Below are 16,405 nucleotides of genomic sequence, written 5' to 3'. Positions count from 1 at the left end.
TCAGGCCATTGTTGTTAGAATCAGATCTCCTTACATTGCCATTTTCTTAAATTCATAAGTAAAGAGAAGAAAGAGAAGTTAAAACAGTTGTCAGATACATTAAGCTGTTTACTTCATTAGCATTTCATCAGCTTTATGCATATAACGTACATGTGAACTGAATTGGATAGCAGCACATTGTTTAGAGAAGCTGTTTACGCTATGCCCTATTTGGATAGACATTCAAAAGTAGTAGCTGCTCACATTAGAAGACACCATATAATTAGGACTATGATGTCTGATAAGAGAATAAACATACATTATCTAACACCAATATAATATAACATCAATATAATAATATATTGAATGAATAAACCTGTAAATCTTGTGAGAGAATTAAATGGCCCTTATATTTCACTAATGTCATGACACTAGAGGGAGCTCTATGCAGTTATTTTCATTTTGCGATTAGAAGTGGTTGGCATTTAAAGTTTTTATAAGAAGAAAAAGCAAGGTAATGTTTCTATTAGCAAGGTAATTCATAAATAAAGAGAAGAAAGTTAAACAGTTGTCAGATAGATATATTAAGTTTACTTACCTTGCTACTAGAATAATTATCTTGCTTTTTCTTCTAATAAAAACAATTTCAGATGTCAAGATAGTGATATTTTGCTACCTGTCAGAAACTTTTCTACATGATTTAGAAATGATATAGGAGAAAAAACTCAGGATATCTGAAAAGGTAAGAGAACCAAAATATATAATAGTGTCTATAGAAACTCAATATCAAACGTGAAATATCTGTGCTCTGTATTGAATAAAGTAAGTAGTTTTACTGGTGACTTGTGCCTTCCACATTGATGAATGGTCTAGTCAGCTAATAATTTATAGTCTTTCTCTTAAATCAAGATTGAGTTTAAAATTATAGTTTGTCTTTTGTCTTAACAGTTCTGAATGTGTCCTCAAAGCAGGGTTAGGCATGGCAGCTTGCTGCCTTACTTCTGTCTCCCAGATTCTTAGTACACTATCAATGTTATCTGTCCCCCTCCCTGAGCTCCATTTTCTACCCTCAGGATCTCAGGACCCCAAAGAAGTAGCCAGGTACAGTGCAGAAATTCAGATTAGAATTAGGAAAATGTAGGATTGTATCTGCTACTTACTTGCTGTATGGTCTCAGACAATGGTAAATAGCTAACTTGTGCCAGGCATAACACTGAGTGCTTTTCCATGACACATACAGTGCTCACAATGACCTTCTTAGGCAAACACTACTAATGCCATCATTTACAGATGATGTTTACAGTCTTAAGTTACTTGTTCAAGGCTTAATAGTAAGGGATGAACTTAGATATAATGTCAGCATACCTGACACTAAAGCCCTTGCAACTAGTCACACATTGGCACCACTGCCTGAATCTCTTTGTCCCTCGGTTTCCTCATTTGGAAGGTGCTTATAATGTCTACTTTATAGAGTTGATAATGAAAATGAAATGATACAATGTATTTATTATGAATATTTGGCACATAGATCCTCATCTGTAAGTGTTCATTCCATTTCTTCCCCCATGCACCTTCCTTACCTTGCAGAGAAGACTGAAACCTAGTCTCACTTTCTTTATACCTCCCTCAGAATTTAGGTCTTCATTTTATACTCTACTTGAATGTTTTTATTCTTAACACTAGTAACTTACTTAAAAGACACTTCATTTCTTGAGAATTCTTTAATTAAAGTGTCATTGGCCCTTGACTTTGTAAATACTTGTGTAATTTTTTAGTAAGCTCTTGGTGCTTTTTCCTATTAACTGTTGTTACCTTAGCTAAACATGATTGTCACAACCCATGTTCTTCATGTGATATATTGTCTATGATGAACATACTAGCTTTATTTGCTTTCAGGATGACAGTCAAATGACTGGTTCTTTCAAAACTGAGCACAAAGATATGTGTAGCTAGGTTATAGTAACAATGTGATATTTAGGGTTGCTCACTGTGATCAAAAGTCATTCTAATAATCTGACCACTTCCTCTTTATTTTCTCCATCTAGCAATGGCAGGATCTCTTTGATTGAGAAGTCAGTTGTATGGTGACAAAAGAATGCAAGTGGGATTTGTGCCTTTTATCTGGGGCTCCATATATAATTGTATGATTGTGAGAAAATTTTACACTGTGCATTCTAGAATAACTGTAAAACCAACAAGATACACGAATGGAATGCAGCATGATGGACTGAAACAGCTCTGAATGAGTCCTCCTAAATCTATTCCCAATTCTCTAAGTAGCTTTCTGAAAATAGATATATCTGTCTGGGCCTGTCTCCTTATGAAATGAAATGAATGAAATAATTCAGTTAGCTGACCTCCTGGGTTTGTTGCTAAAAAAAAAAGAAAATCCATACTAAAAAGCCTCGTGTTTTTACAGCTACCTCTTCAACAAACTTTATAATCAATTGGGATATCTCTACCTGGATGTTACCCACAGGCACCTCAAAATCAACATTATGAGTGGAATTTGCCTTACTCTCTAAACTTGTTCCTCTACTGTGTTCTCTGGCCATTTATGCTAGAAACCTAGAGGTCATCCTTAACTCTATCTACCCTTAGCCCTGTTTCATCAGATACCAAGTCCCCTGTTCTCCCTTCCTCAGTATTTTTCTAATCTTTTTTTCCCCACTCCCAGTGCCATTGACCCAGTTTACACTCTTCTTTAACCTGATCTACTGCAATAACCTAACTGTAAATTTCACGTATAATTTTAAAATTAAAGCCTGTGCTTTAATCTTGACCACATACAATAGTAACCATACAATCCTTCCACTGGTCAGACTCTTCCCTGCTAATACTATTTTTAAGAGACATACTGAAAAAAGAACAAGTCCAAAGATTTTAATATTTTTAATGATAAAAATTAAAAATTATCAAGATGCCCCAAAATGAGTATTGACAAGCAAATGGTGTCACATGTCTACAATGTGTACCACAGTACCTAGTAGATAGTAGATGCTCAATGAATATTTGTTGAGTGACCAAGTGAATGAAGCATGTAGCTATGAAGATGACAGAGTTGTAGACTAAATCACACTGTGGGCATGTGCCTATGAAATAATGTTAGGTGAGAAAAAAGAACACTCTGTAAGAATGTATGTCTCCTACATTAAGATAAGTCAAGATATGTTACAGATGTATTGCTTGTCTCTCCAAGTAAATAGAAAATTTAAGCATCACATCAATTATAACACTAGTACATCTTGAAATAAATGCTTTCTACTCCACCCATCATACTCACCCTATTACTGGGTGTGACTAAGATATTTTATTGGCTGGAGTCCCTGATTCCAGCTCTTAGGATTTTTAGATCTGTGATCTTGATCTCTTGGGCTTCAAAACAGCTGAAACCTCAGCCTTTTCTGGACACCCAAGAGCTGACATCCCCTTGTGAGTAAGCACTGCGTTCCCTTGTAAGAGGGTGGGGACTGACTCCTACCACACAGTTTCACCAGCCAGGGTGTGGGGAAGATGCCCATCTGGCTCAAGGAGTCTGGGAAAATTACTGACCTCTGTTAACCATTTCTTAAAGCCCAACAACAAAAAAGTGAATTTAAGAAATTGTAATCAAAATTTTATATTTCTACAAAGTTGTTTAAGGTCATACTTTTTTTTTTTAAGTGATTTCTTGCTTTGAGTAAAGGTATGACTGTTTTCTATCAGGCTAAGAGTGTGGTTTTCATACCCTCTCTGCTAGAATGCTAGTATTCTACAAGCTAGACCAATGTGTTCCCATAGCTAAAATTGGATAGTGGTGGTATTTTTCCCAAGTCCAAAAAAACACAATTTGGTAGAATGAATTTTGTCAATTTTATGTTTCTTCTCTATAAATGTTTTTAACACTTCAATACCTGCTACCTAATTTTAAAAGTACCAAAGAAGCATTGTGGGAATATTTGGCTAGCTGAATGTCCTTGGTCTAACAGTTTGTCTTTGTGGCCATGTGTGCTCCTGGTGGTTTTTCTATTGCATACATATATTTTCTGCTAGTAAATTATTCCTTGTTCATCAAACTGAATGAAATATGTCAGTATTTCATGGTGATAGCAAAGGACAGCTTGATTTCTAGGTGTTTTACCACTGGCCTAGATGTTTGTGTGAAATATAACTTAAAAAGTCCAAATGTTCTCATGCATAATTCATATAGATCATGTGCTCATGGGCACTATTTACTCTTATGAAATAAGCCTTCGTAATGGAAGTATAAATCGGAGTTGAGGTAGTCCTGGGCTTATCCCTTCAATGTAAAGAACTCTGGAAAAGCCCTAGAAAAAGTGTGCCTTGGTCTCTGACATTCAACCTATAAGATTTTTCCCTCATTCCCCAACCTAATGTGTAAGATGGGGACTTAGTAGGAATCTTGTGTTCTGATGATACCTGCTGTATGCTACACTTAGGTCCTGAAGTTACTAAGAGTAAGATATAGCCCTAGTGAAAATTTTAAGGGCACAGAAACATCTAATAAGGGCACTAATTTAACTAAGTCTTTGTTTTTTGTTTTTTTTTTTTTTTGAGACAGAGTGTCACTTTGTTGCCCTGGCTAGAGTGAGTGCCGTGGCGTCAGCCTAGCTCACAGCACTCCTGGGCTTAAGGGATCCTACTCCCGAGTAGCTGGGACTACAGGCATGCGCCACCATGCCCGGCTATTTTTCTATAGATATTTTAGTTGGCCAGATAATTTCTTTCTATTTTTTTAGTAGAGATGGGGTCTCGCTCTTGCTCAGGCTGGTCTCAAACTCCTGACCTTGAGCAATCCACCCGCCTCGGCCTTCCAGAGTGCTAGGATTACAGATGTGAGCCACCGCGCCCGGCCTAACTCTTTTTTTTTTTTTTTTGAGACAGAGTGTTGCTTTGTTGCCCTGGCTAGAGTGAGTGCCGTGGCGTCAGCCTAGCTCACAGCACTCCTGGGCTTAAGGGATCCTACTGCCTCAGCCTCCCGAGTAGCTGGGACTACAGGCATGCGCCACCATGCCCGGCTAATTTTTTCTATATATATTTTAGTTGGCTAGATAATTTTCTTTCTATTTTTTTTTAGTAGAGACGGGGTCTCGCTCTTGCTGAAGGCTGGTCTTGAACTCCTGACCTCGAGTGATCCACCCGCCTCGGCCTCCCAGAGTGCTAGGATTACAGGCGTGAGCCACCGCGCCGGCCTCTAACTAAGTCTTAAAATAGAAAAATGTATCAACTGCTGTGTGAGCACAGAAAACTGGTGGCTATCAGAAGAAAGTCAGGCATGGTTTCTTAAAGAGATGACACTTGTCTAAACCTTGAAAATTATAAATTTGCCGCTCATGTTAGATAAAGGATGGGGAAAAGGGGTGGTAAAGCCATTCCAGTCAGAGAGGTACATGGAACAGAGAGGTGGGTTCTACTCAACACAGGATTTGTTGGGATGCAGTGACAGCCAATGAGGCTAGAGACGGAAGCCCAGGGAAACCCAGGGTCAGAGTGTGAAAGACAGGCTGAGGCATTTGAACTTTATCTTGCTGGGAGTGAAGAATTACTAAGGATTATAAAGCAGATAAGCAATACATTTACATTTAGAAAAAACCTTTAGAGAAGTGTGGGAGACCAGTTAGGAGCCTATTGTAGAAGTCAAAGTCCAGAGTGATTTTGATAGAACATGATGTGGAAAATGGGACATGTAAGGGCAGGGAGTGGGGAACAGGTAGGAACCTTTTAAAACGTTACAGGTTTCTCTAAAGGCAAATGCTGCTCTGATAAATGGGTAGGGCTTCCACATCTACCTTCCTCATAGATAAAACCCCTTCCTGTCTTAAAGGCTTACTGAAATGACAATGAAATGTAATCTACAAAGGTGTGTACAAATGGCCAATGGTGTAGTTATTAATAGTGTTGTCATAGTGACAACATTAGTCCACAGAACTAATACCATGAGGTTGAAGACTATGAAATTGCCTCTTCTATGTGTTAAAATGTCAGATATTTGCAATTTTATGTGATTTAATCTAATAGTTTGTGGGTTACTTAGTTTTTCTTATTACTTCCTGCTTCCTTTTTAGGCCATATCATTGCCTTATTTTTTTTTTTTTTTAAGGATGAGCAATACATATCATCAAGGGAATTTCCAGGAATGCCAGGAGGCAAATGTGATAGAGAGAAAGGGTGCAGGCTCTAGAGTCAAGTAAACCTGGAATTAGATTTTCCTCTGTAATTTATTAACTGTGATCTTGGGCAAGTCAATCTGTTTCAGCCTTATTTTTTTGGTCTGAAAAATGGAAATAAATAATGTCTGCCTTATGGGGTTATTAAATGAGAAAGGCATGGCTTGTTAGTATGTGCGATGTAAAAGGTGTTGAATAAAAGTTAGTCTCAATTGTTCCCTCTTCCCTGTCCCCTTCATTTTTCCTACTTGTTTATAGAAGGTTTGGCATAGAACTTTTAGAGTTATCTGCTTCCTTGTGTCTCAGAAAAAGTGAGTTATGCCAGGGATTTTGCTATGTATAAGAAGTACTCAACTGTTAATAACTTCAAGCCAAAATCTTTTAGATTGACTGGCCATTTAACTTTAAAACATTCCATGGAATTGCTTTAATGCACAATTTGTGTCAAGTTTTTCCAGACTGCCACAAGCCTCATCACTTTTCACATCATTCAGGAAGTTACTCATTTAGCCCAGACTTCCAATAAGCTCATACATATAGACTGTGTCATATTCCTCTGAAAATGTTATCACCATTTTTTTGGATGTGATAACTGCTTTTTGGAAAGGAAAAAGACTGTTGAAATGTTACTTATTTTCTTATGTTCCTGACTTGGAATCCAACCCCAAAAGGTGAACTCGTAATTGCCAATCCTCCACACTCCTGGGTCTCAATAGCATAGTTAGATTTCTGCCTCAATTTCCCTGCTTAAGATTTTTATTGCCTGATTTTGCATTAATTTGATGTTTTTAATTGAGCTCCTACTTTATGCAAGCACTATTCATGTCACAGTATGTATATGATGAATAAGACAAAATATTTGGGGCTGGGCGAGGTGGCTCACGCCTGTAATCCTAGCACTCTGGAAGGCCGAGGCGGGAGGATTGCTCGAGGTCAGGAGTTTGAGACCAGCCTGAGCAAGAGCGAGACTCCATCTCTACTAAAAATAGAAAGAAATTATATGATTATAAAAGAAAAGAAAAATTTTAAAAAAAGAAAAAAAATCTTTGCACTCATGAGCTTACATTCTTGTGACAACCACCAAATAAGATATTTTCAGAGTAGATGAGTGCTAGGAAGGAAATAAATAGGCTAATGGTGTAGACAGTGGCTCGTAGATAGGAAGGGTAACTTAGAAAAGGTTGTCAGGACAGAAGGCAGTTATCAGGACCTGAGGTGAAAATGAGTTTGGCATATTTGAGGAATAGAATCGCTGGGATTTTTTTTTTTTCTTTTTTATGACAGGAATAAAGAGGTAGAAAATGCAGTAGGAAAGGTAGGCAGGGGACAGATAAAAGTTATTCTCTGAGCTCTGGACCCCCACCTCCCCTGGAGGGTTGGATTCTGTATGTAGCCACTGCCTAGGACTTCCCCTTAAACCAAAAGTGTGCCATCCAGAAGTCTGATGTGACCTGCTGTTCTGACTTTATCCCTATTGCATGGAACCCGGCTGCCTTGTCCTACTCCCTTAATTTGCCCCTAGCTGAAATCAAGCCTTGGTTCTCCACTAAGTGATGGCCATTTTTAACTTAAAAATTAGTAACTACTAAGTAATGTCTGTTCACTGAAGATAGAAAATGAAGAAAAGCAAAAATAAAATTACAAATCATAAATATGGTTAATATTTTGAGATATACCATTTCAGGCATATATTCATTTATGTACATATTTTAATCAAAGTACGATCATAATATGACCTTTATATTCAATAATATAAACCAGTTCTATTTCAATAAGTCAATGTCTGCTTCCACATTACTTTAAATAGTTTCTGTCATGCTGATGATACACCACAATTGATTCAAACCATTCACTGTTTGGGGGACAAAAGAATAATTATGACAATCATAGCAGTTACCACTAAGCACTTGATGCATATTAGGAATGCTGGTAATTTTACACACATCATTTCTGAGGCAAAGAAAATGTTAATTGACTTGCCTAATGCCACACAGTAAGTAACAGAGAATGCTGAGCAGAAATGACATTTGCTAAGCGTGTAGTACAGGCTACGGGCACTCTGCTAGTCTCAGCAGGGAGATAACTTCTGCTATTTCCCTTAACTTTACAGGTCAGAACTCTGTAGCCTTTCCATAATCACAGCAGACGATAGGCATCTGGATGTCCACTGCCAGCAAGACTGCACATCATGTATACAGAAATGAGGGCACTATTAGGGGAAAATGGATGCTGTGCAGCCAGACACAGACAGGCAGTCCTTCCCTTGCCGTAGGCTATTCCTGTCTCATGTCCTGGTGCCCCTCCACGAAGGCCCCCCACCCTGAGCCACTCACCTATTACCCTCTCTGAAGTTCAGTTTCTTCATTTATAAAATGGATATACCATGGCTATTATTATTGTTGGGTATTAAATAGGAATAAGGGCCTAGCCCTGGGTGACCAAGTTCTTAGGAATGAGGTTGGTTACTGGGTCTCCACCAGTGCCCTTTGGAAAAGTATGAAGGGAACAGCCAGAGTTTGTGAACCTAAGAGGTTGAAGAAGAAAGGAACCAGATAAGATATGATTTTTCTCCAAGGAAACTGTGTGGCATTAGCACCCTCATTCTTCCAGCATCCTCATCCAGGTGTAGAACAATCACGGTATGTGTGACAAGTCACAATTCCCTTAAAACCCTGCTGGTTTCCTGGGAGAGCTGCTCACAGTTGACCCCCCAGCCTCTCACTGATTTCCAGATAAGGCATGGCAGCCAGCCAGTAACAAGCATAATCAGATAATTGGGAAGAGACTAGAGGCAGGAACTGAAGCATGATGCCTTATATCTGGGGGATCTGAGCTGTGCATTTGTACCCTGACAGTAAGCTGTTGACAGCAAATTCCAAAGAGACTAAGCAAGAGTGATGGTGTTCCCACAGCAGCAGCAGCAAAAGCAAAGAGAATAAGCTCCCATGCAGGATCAAAGATGCTTCTTTTCCTTTTGGCCAAAGAGCACTGGGGAAGCAGCAGCTAACTGCAAGTCTGTGGCCCTGGCTTCTAATTGTGTCTCCATCACTAACTACTGGGAATGGAATACCTCTCCCTTCTCTGGCTTAATCTTCATGGCCCAGCTCACATGGAATTTCCATGCTAAATTTTCTTAGGCTCTGAATTGTCCTTTTTCTGTGTTCACACAGCCCTCTGTTCCATCAGTATACCACGTAGCACAACTTAGCATGTTACTTTGTCTCTCCACTGGACTGTGAACTCCAGAGTTATGGATTATGTTTGATTCATTATACTGTCCCCTTGTTCTGCTCAGTTACTGATAAAAGGGTAACACTCAGTGAATGTTTCTTTAATAAATGAACCTATCTTTGTTTCCCCACCTATAAAAGGGAGCTAGTATTTGCCCTACCTTCCTCCCAGGACTGTTCTAAACTGAGGGTCAGGAATTAAGAACTTTGGTTCAAATGCTACCATGAACTCACCGTGCAATAATACTAACAACAACACATGTGGACAGCACTTTAATGCAGTTTTGCACCCATTGTCTCATTTGATCCTCATGGTAACCCAATTACTATTTTATTATTTCACAGAAGGGAAAACTGAGCTCAATGAAGTGAAGTAATTGGCTAAATTTGCTTAGCTAGTAAGTGATAGAGCTAGAAATCGAACCCTGACCTCTGGCCAGGGCCTATCCTTTCTCTGTTACATGTTATTACTTTTACTGCTAGAACAATCCTTGATCCATCGAAAAATAAGCAGATAGACAAACATCCCTTCTACAAACTTTGTTTAAGTTCATGGAGGAATATTTTCTCTACCTCCTACTTAATGGAAACTTGGCTCCTTCCACGGGAGGCCACACCTCCCTTGTTATCTTTTTCCAGTTTCTTGACTAGAAGCTGCCTATTTTTACATGTTCCATATACCATTGCAGGCTCCACTGGCAGTCTTGTCATTCTCCACTGACTAACCTACCACTACACTACTACCACATGCAAAATTTACTTCTCCTTTGAGGCTTACGCCATCCAGCTCAGCCCATTGGACTGTCTGTCCTGGGACTTTGATTTTTGAATGACTGATCCAAGAATGAAAGGAATGATGGGAGGGCCTGTGTTTGAGGCTCATACCATCCTCTCTGCTGTCTTTGCAGGGGTCATCTTCTGACCACCTCAGTCTCTAAAGATTTTGGTACCTGGGACACAGTCTTTTCCACTTAAGATCTTGCTGTCACCCAGGTAACTTCACCATGTGGAGCCACTTAACATCCTACTCTCTTAAGTCCTTATTGTAGGCAACAGTAACCCCCACCTCACAGTCACCCCACCCATTCTTTTCCTAGTTATATCCTGGACCTTCTTAAGACCTGGCCCTGCTCCACCTTAGAGACCTTAAGGTCTGGTATACTAAATCTCTTACTGTCTGTCACCTCCTGGCTCCCTAGCTCTCCTATTCTTTTACTCCCACCATTCATGTTCCTTGATATCCTGGAGACTACCAGGTCTTTGGCCTCACTGTTTTCTCCCAAGTCTATCACGCCCCTCAATATTTCCCTTCCTCCCCTTTTCTGCCTAGACCTTATTATAGTGGAGCATGAAGGCCAGCATTATTGTCTTTCTGCCACACTCATTCTGAAATGTCTCAACTTTGCATCAGTCCAACTATCTGCCTTCTCCACCCCCATACTTGGGTTGCTGAGTATAACTGTGCAAATTGACTCTGCAGCAATTCTATGGTCTCTATCCTCAACTGGGCTATCATAGGTATTGCAGCTCTGGTCATCTCTTCATACTAGGTATGGATTAGTTAATAATTTATTCATTTGACAAGTATTTATTTGTCATCTGTTACATGCCAGGCAATGTGCTACATGTTAAACACGTAACAGTAGACAAAACAGATAGACACAGTGCCTACCTTCATAGACTTAGGGTCTAGTGGAGGAGAAAGTCCTTGTCCACTATATACAAACATATACAGTTGACTTTTGTACAACATGGGAGTTAGGGGTGCTGACCCATACATTTGTATAACATGACTCTGCAAAAACTTAATTACTAATACCCTACTGTTGACCTTACTGATAACATAAACAGTTGATTAAAACATATTTTGTGTGTTATATGTATTATAGACTATATTCTTACAATAAAGTAAGCTAAAGAAAAAATGTTATTAAGAAAATTATAAGGAAGAGAAAATACATTTACTATTCATTAAGTGGAAGTGGATTGTCACAAAGGTCTTCATCCTCACTGACTTCACACTGAGTGGGCTGAGGAGGGAGAGGAAGAGGAGAGGTTGGTCTTGCTCTCTCAGGGGTGGCAGAGATGGAAGAAAATCCATGTATAAATGGACCCGTCTAGTTCAAATCCATGTTCAAGCATCAACTATAATTAACAATTGTGAAGCATGACCAAGGAAAAAACTCCAAGAGCATACAATAGGAAGACCTAACCTAGTCTGAAGGGTCAGGGAAGGCCTCTCTGAGAAACTAACATTTAATCTGAGGCCTAAGGGAAGGGAGTGGGGGTGGAATGGAAGGGCTCTCCAGGTGGAGGGAAGAGTATCTGTGAAGGCCTTGAGGCATAAAGGAGGAAGGAAATGAAAAGGGACCACGTGAGAGTACATGAATGGTTGAGGGCAGGGTTGAGAAGACAACGTGAACCAGATCTTTGGGTCATTTTCAGGATTTTGAACAAGTGTAAGGTTTTATGCAGATGATGGCATGATCTGATATGCCCTGTCTTTTAAAAAAGGTCATCACGTTTGTAGTGCGTTAAAAGGTTTAATGGAGATAAGTAAACCAAATAAGAAGCTATTGTAGTTGTCCATTTGAAGGCTTATGGCTTAGTGGAGATAGATTTGAGAATCTTCACCAAACTCCTGAAGGCCCATAACCGACTTCTGGTTCCTTCCCCACCACACCACTGCTACTACCACTTTTGGCAATCGACTTGCTTCCTACTTCTTAGGAAATTAAAAATATCAGGTGTAAACTTCTTGAATTTCCTGTCTTCACAACCACAAACTTAGCTAACTATGCTTCCCTCACTTCCTGCCTGCCAGTCTCAGAGAAACAGGGTCAGATCTCCTTTCTAAGGCTCACCATTCTTCCTTCCACTTTCTCCAAGACCAACACCACGCTCCATTGTTGAACCATTCCCTCTCCTCTAAACACACTCAATTCTATTCAAATTAGAAAAACAAAAATCAAAATCCATTCACCTCCTGTCACCCTAGCTACTACCTTCTCTCTCCTTCCCTTTATAACAAATTTTATATAGTCTGCTTTCCCTATGTCAGAGGTAGTGGTTGGTGCTCACCAGATATTCTATCTGCTCCCCACGTTTCCCAGGACTTTGCAGTTAGGCAGGCATAGGTGACTAGTATCTCACCCTGGACCAAAGCACAGAATAGCTGGCATGTGACCCTCCCGTGATCTCTTCACTTGCTGAACTAATTGTGAAGGGAGTTTTGTCTTCCAGAAGTTGTAACTTCAAGATAAAGGAACCTCCATCACTCTGAGCTCCTCAGTGACTCCATAGAGTAGTTCTGTCCAACCTCCCATAACACATAGAATATAAGAAAGAAACAAACTTTTGTTGTATTAAGTCACTGAAATTTGGGAGTTGTCACTGCAACATAGCCTAGCCTAACTAATATATTTGTTGTCGCTACTTCCTTGCCTCCCATGCACTTTTTTTAAAAAAAGAATAACGTAATTTCTGACATAATATTTAGCCTTCAGTTTCTTCCTCTCCATTGGTATTAATTTATTAAATCAACTACAATTTTTATTTTTCTGTACCCAGTTGGCTAGTCTCTTCTTGATGTTTCTTCCTCCTTTTGCTGCTATGACATTAGCCTCTCTTGATTTTTTTTCCTACTTCTTTAAAACATGGGTTTTGGAGGTAAACAGAACTTTTTCTCAAAGAGGAATTGGATGGTTTTTATCAAATTGAGCCCCCTCTTAAAGGACTTATATAACTTTCAAATCTAAGCTTATTAAACTGACATTTGAGGCCCTCCTCAATTTAGCCACCACCTATCTTTCCAGGTTTATCTCTTACTATTTTTTACACAGCTTACATTTTACGCAATATGGGCTTGACGAGCCCTTCCTCCTCTGACTTTCCTCATACTGTTCCCTGCATCTGTCACATGCCTCAGTCCTGGTTTCTCCTGTCAAATAATTTAGATGTCAGCAAAAATGCTTGTATAAGGATGCTTATAATAGCAAAATATTGGGAATAAACTAAATGTCCATCTCTAGGTGACCACTTAAACAGATTATGACAAATTTATGCAATATACTCTATGAAGACAATAATGATAATGTACAGTCATGAAAATTGTTCACAGTTTAATTAAATAAAGCAATGAGATATACTTACATCATCTTATATTTGTTAAAATACACAGAAGATATTTAGAGGAGTTTACATAAAAATATTAATGGTCACAAAAAATAGATAAATTGGATTTCATCATAACAACTTTTACACTTCAAATGTCACCACCAAGAAAGTAAGAAAGTGAAAAGGCAAGCCACAGAATGCAAGAAAATATTTGCAAATCATGTATCTAATGAGGGACTTGTATCCAGGATAAATGAAGAACTCTTACAACTCAATAATGAAAAGACAACCCAATTAAAAAATCAGCAAAGGATCTGAAAAGACATTTATCCAAAACAGATACACAAATGGCCAGTAAGCTCATGAAAAGATGCATTAGACATGAGGGAAATGCGAATTAAAACCACAGTGAGATACCACTTCACACCCACTATGATGACTATAATCAAAAAGACAGCTGTGTTCAACAGGTGTGGATGAGGATGTGGAGAAACTGGAACCCTCATACATTGATGGTAGGACTATAAAATGGTGTTGCTGCTTTGGACAACAGTCTGGCAGTTGCTCAAAAAGTTAAACATAGAGTCACCGTATGACCCAGTGATTCTACTCCTAGGTATAAAGCCAAGAGAAATGAAAACACATGCACACAAAAACTGGTACATGAGTGTTCATAGAGATATTCATAATACCCAAAAAGCAAAACAACCTAAATGTCCATCAACACGGATAAACAAAATGTGGATATCCATACAATGGAATATTATTTGGCAATAAAAAGAAAGGAATTCCTGAAGCATGGTACAAGTTGGATGAACCTTGAAAATATTATGCTAAGTGAAAGAAGTTATTCACAAAAGACCACATATCGTGTGAGTCCATTTATATGAAAGGTCCAGAATAGGCAGATCTATAGAGGCAGAAATTAGACCAGTGGTTGCCTAGGACTGGGGGTGTTGAGGGGAAATAGGAAGTCACTATTAATGGGTATAATTTTTCTTTTTGGAATGATGAAAATGTTCTTAAATTGTGGTGAAAGGGAAAGGGGGAAGAGGGTTCACAAGAAATAACACACAACTCTGGCTTAAGCAAAGGAAAAAAGTGTGAGTGTAAAGAATTTACTGAAAGGATACTGGGGTAGTTCATAGAATCTAATGAATTATTGAATAACCAAGACTTGGTAGGGAAGGAATGAGGACAACTCTAGGGACTCTGGTAGTAAGAGCTTGCAGGACTTCTCTCTAGAATGGTGCTGTTAATAGGATTCAACTCCAGTGACTCCTAGCTTCAGAGCCTCTATATTCTAAGTTTCAAATTCCCAGGAGAGAGTATTTCATTGGCATGGCTTGGTTTAGAGGCCCGCTCCTGGATCAGTCATCTCTGGGTGAGGGGAAATGGACAAGATAGCACAGCCTAATACAGGAGGGCTTTGCTTATATATCTGATCCATTTGCACATTAAGAGAGGCAGATAAACTCAATAGGTGCTTACTACAATTAAGTCAAAAAAGCAAGGTCTGGAATGGTTTATATAGTAAGAATCATTTTCTTAATTAAAAATTTTTATCCTGAGCAAATGAAAACAGGGACCAGATAGATGACAGTGTTGCAGGCAGGTGTAAGACCATACGACATGCTGGGGATAGTGGCAAACTAGAAAGGGGGTCTTATATATTTAAAGGGAGCAGAGGCAACTCCATTCCAACTGATTTTGTCCTGTAAGAATGCAAGTCCAGGGCTGCCAGATCTTTGGATTTTTCAAGGAAAGCCAAACACTTGATTTTTATGTGAAATTTCTTGAGTCAAAAAACCCTCTGGAGGCCAAACAAAAATCTCTATAGACTGTGTCTGCTTGCAGGTTTCCAGTTTGCAACTTCTTTTTTTTTTTTTGAGACAGAGTCTCACTCTGTTGCACGGGCTAGAGTGCCTTGGCGTCAGCCTAGCTCACAGCAAACTCAAACTCCTGGGCTCAAGCGATCCTCCAGCTTTAGCCTCCCGAGTAGCTGGGACTACAGGCATGTACCACCATGCCCAGCTAATTTTTTCTATATATTTTTTAGTTGTCTGGTTAATTTCTTTCTATTTTTTAGTAGAGACAGGGCTTACTCAGGCTGGTCTTGAACTCCTGACCTCGAGCTATACTCCTGCCTCGGCCTCCCAGAGTGCTAGGATTACAGGCGTGAGCTACCATGCCCGGCCCAGTTTGCAACTTGTGATGTGTATTTTTGTAGAGAAATAGAAAGTGTTCAGACACACCTAAATTTGTACAGGCTTTGTGATCTTGGATAAGTTACTTCCCCTCTAACATATAAAATGGGAACAATAATCCCAACCTTCAGAGTTGTATCCATGAATTAACATATATATATAAAGTGCTCAAGAGCTTTCAGTTAAAGATGGTGAATTGAATGCACACATCTTGTTTTTCTCCCTCCTGAAAGCCCATTAAAACCATAGTGAAGTGACTTAGAGAAACAGAGATCCACAAGGACAGGGAGAAAAGGAAAAAAAGCAGTAGCAATAAAATTTTGGAATCTGGACAGCAGATGGACAAATAGTAACTGACTTAGCAGATCCAAGAAATTGAGTCATATACATGGAGAGGGAAAAGCAGAAAACCAGCCTGATCTATACTACAGAATCCTAGAAAAGCCCAGGAACTGAGGACAAAGGAAGTGAGAACTAAATTTAGGAAAATCTTTTAAACACTGCTAAGAAACAGATTATAAGAGTCTCCTCCCTGCTTTATTCCCCTGAGTAACTGTTCCTACTACCCCATTCCAGCAGAAGATTGAAGGTTTATATTCTGGGAAACATTAAAGAAATAAAAAATGTCCCTAGAGTAAGGGCTACCAGGCACAGTTGTGGAGTAGTAAGTGTACATCTACTGAGGATGAATGCAGAGACCTCCCAG

Source organism: Lemur catta, chromosome 7, assembly GCF_020740605.2.
Source record: "Lemur catta isolate mLemCat1 chromosome 7, mLemCat1.pri, whole genome shotgun sequence".
Lineage (NCBI taxonomy): Eukaryota > Metazoa > Chordata > Mammalia > Primates > Lemuridae > Lemur > Lemur catta.
Note: the sequence above shows the minus strand (reverse complement) of the source record.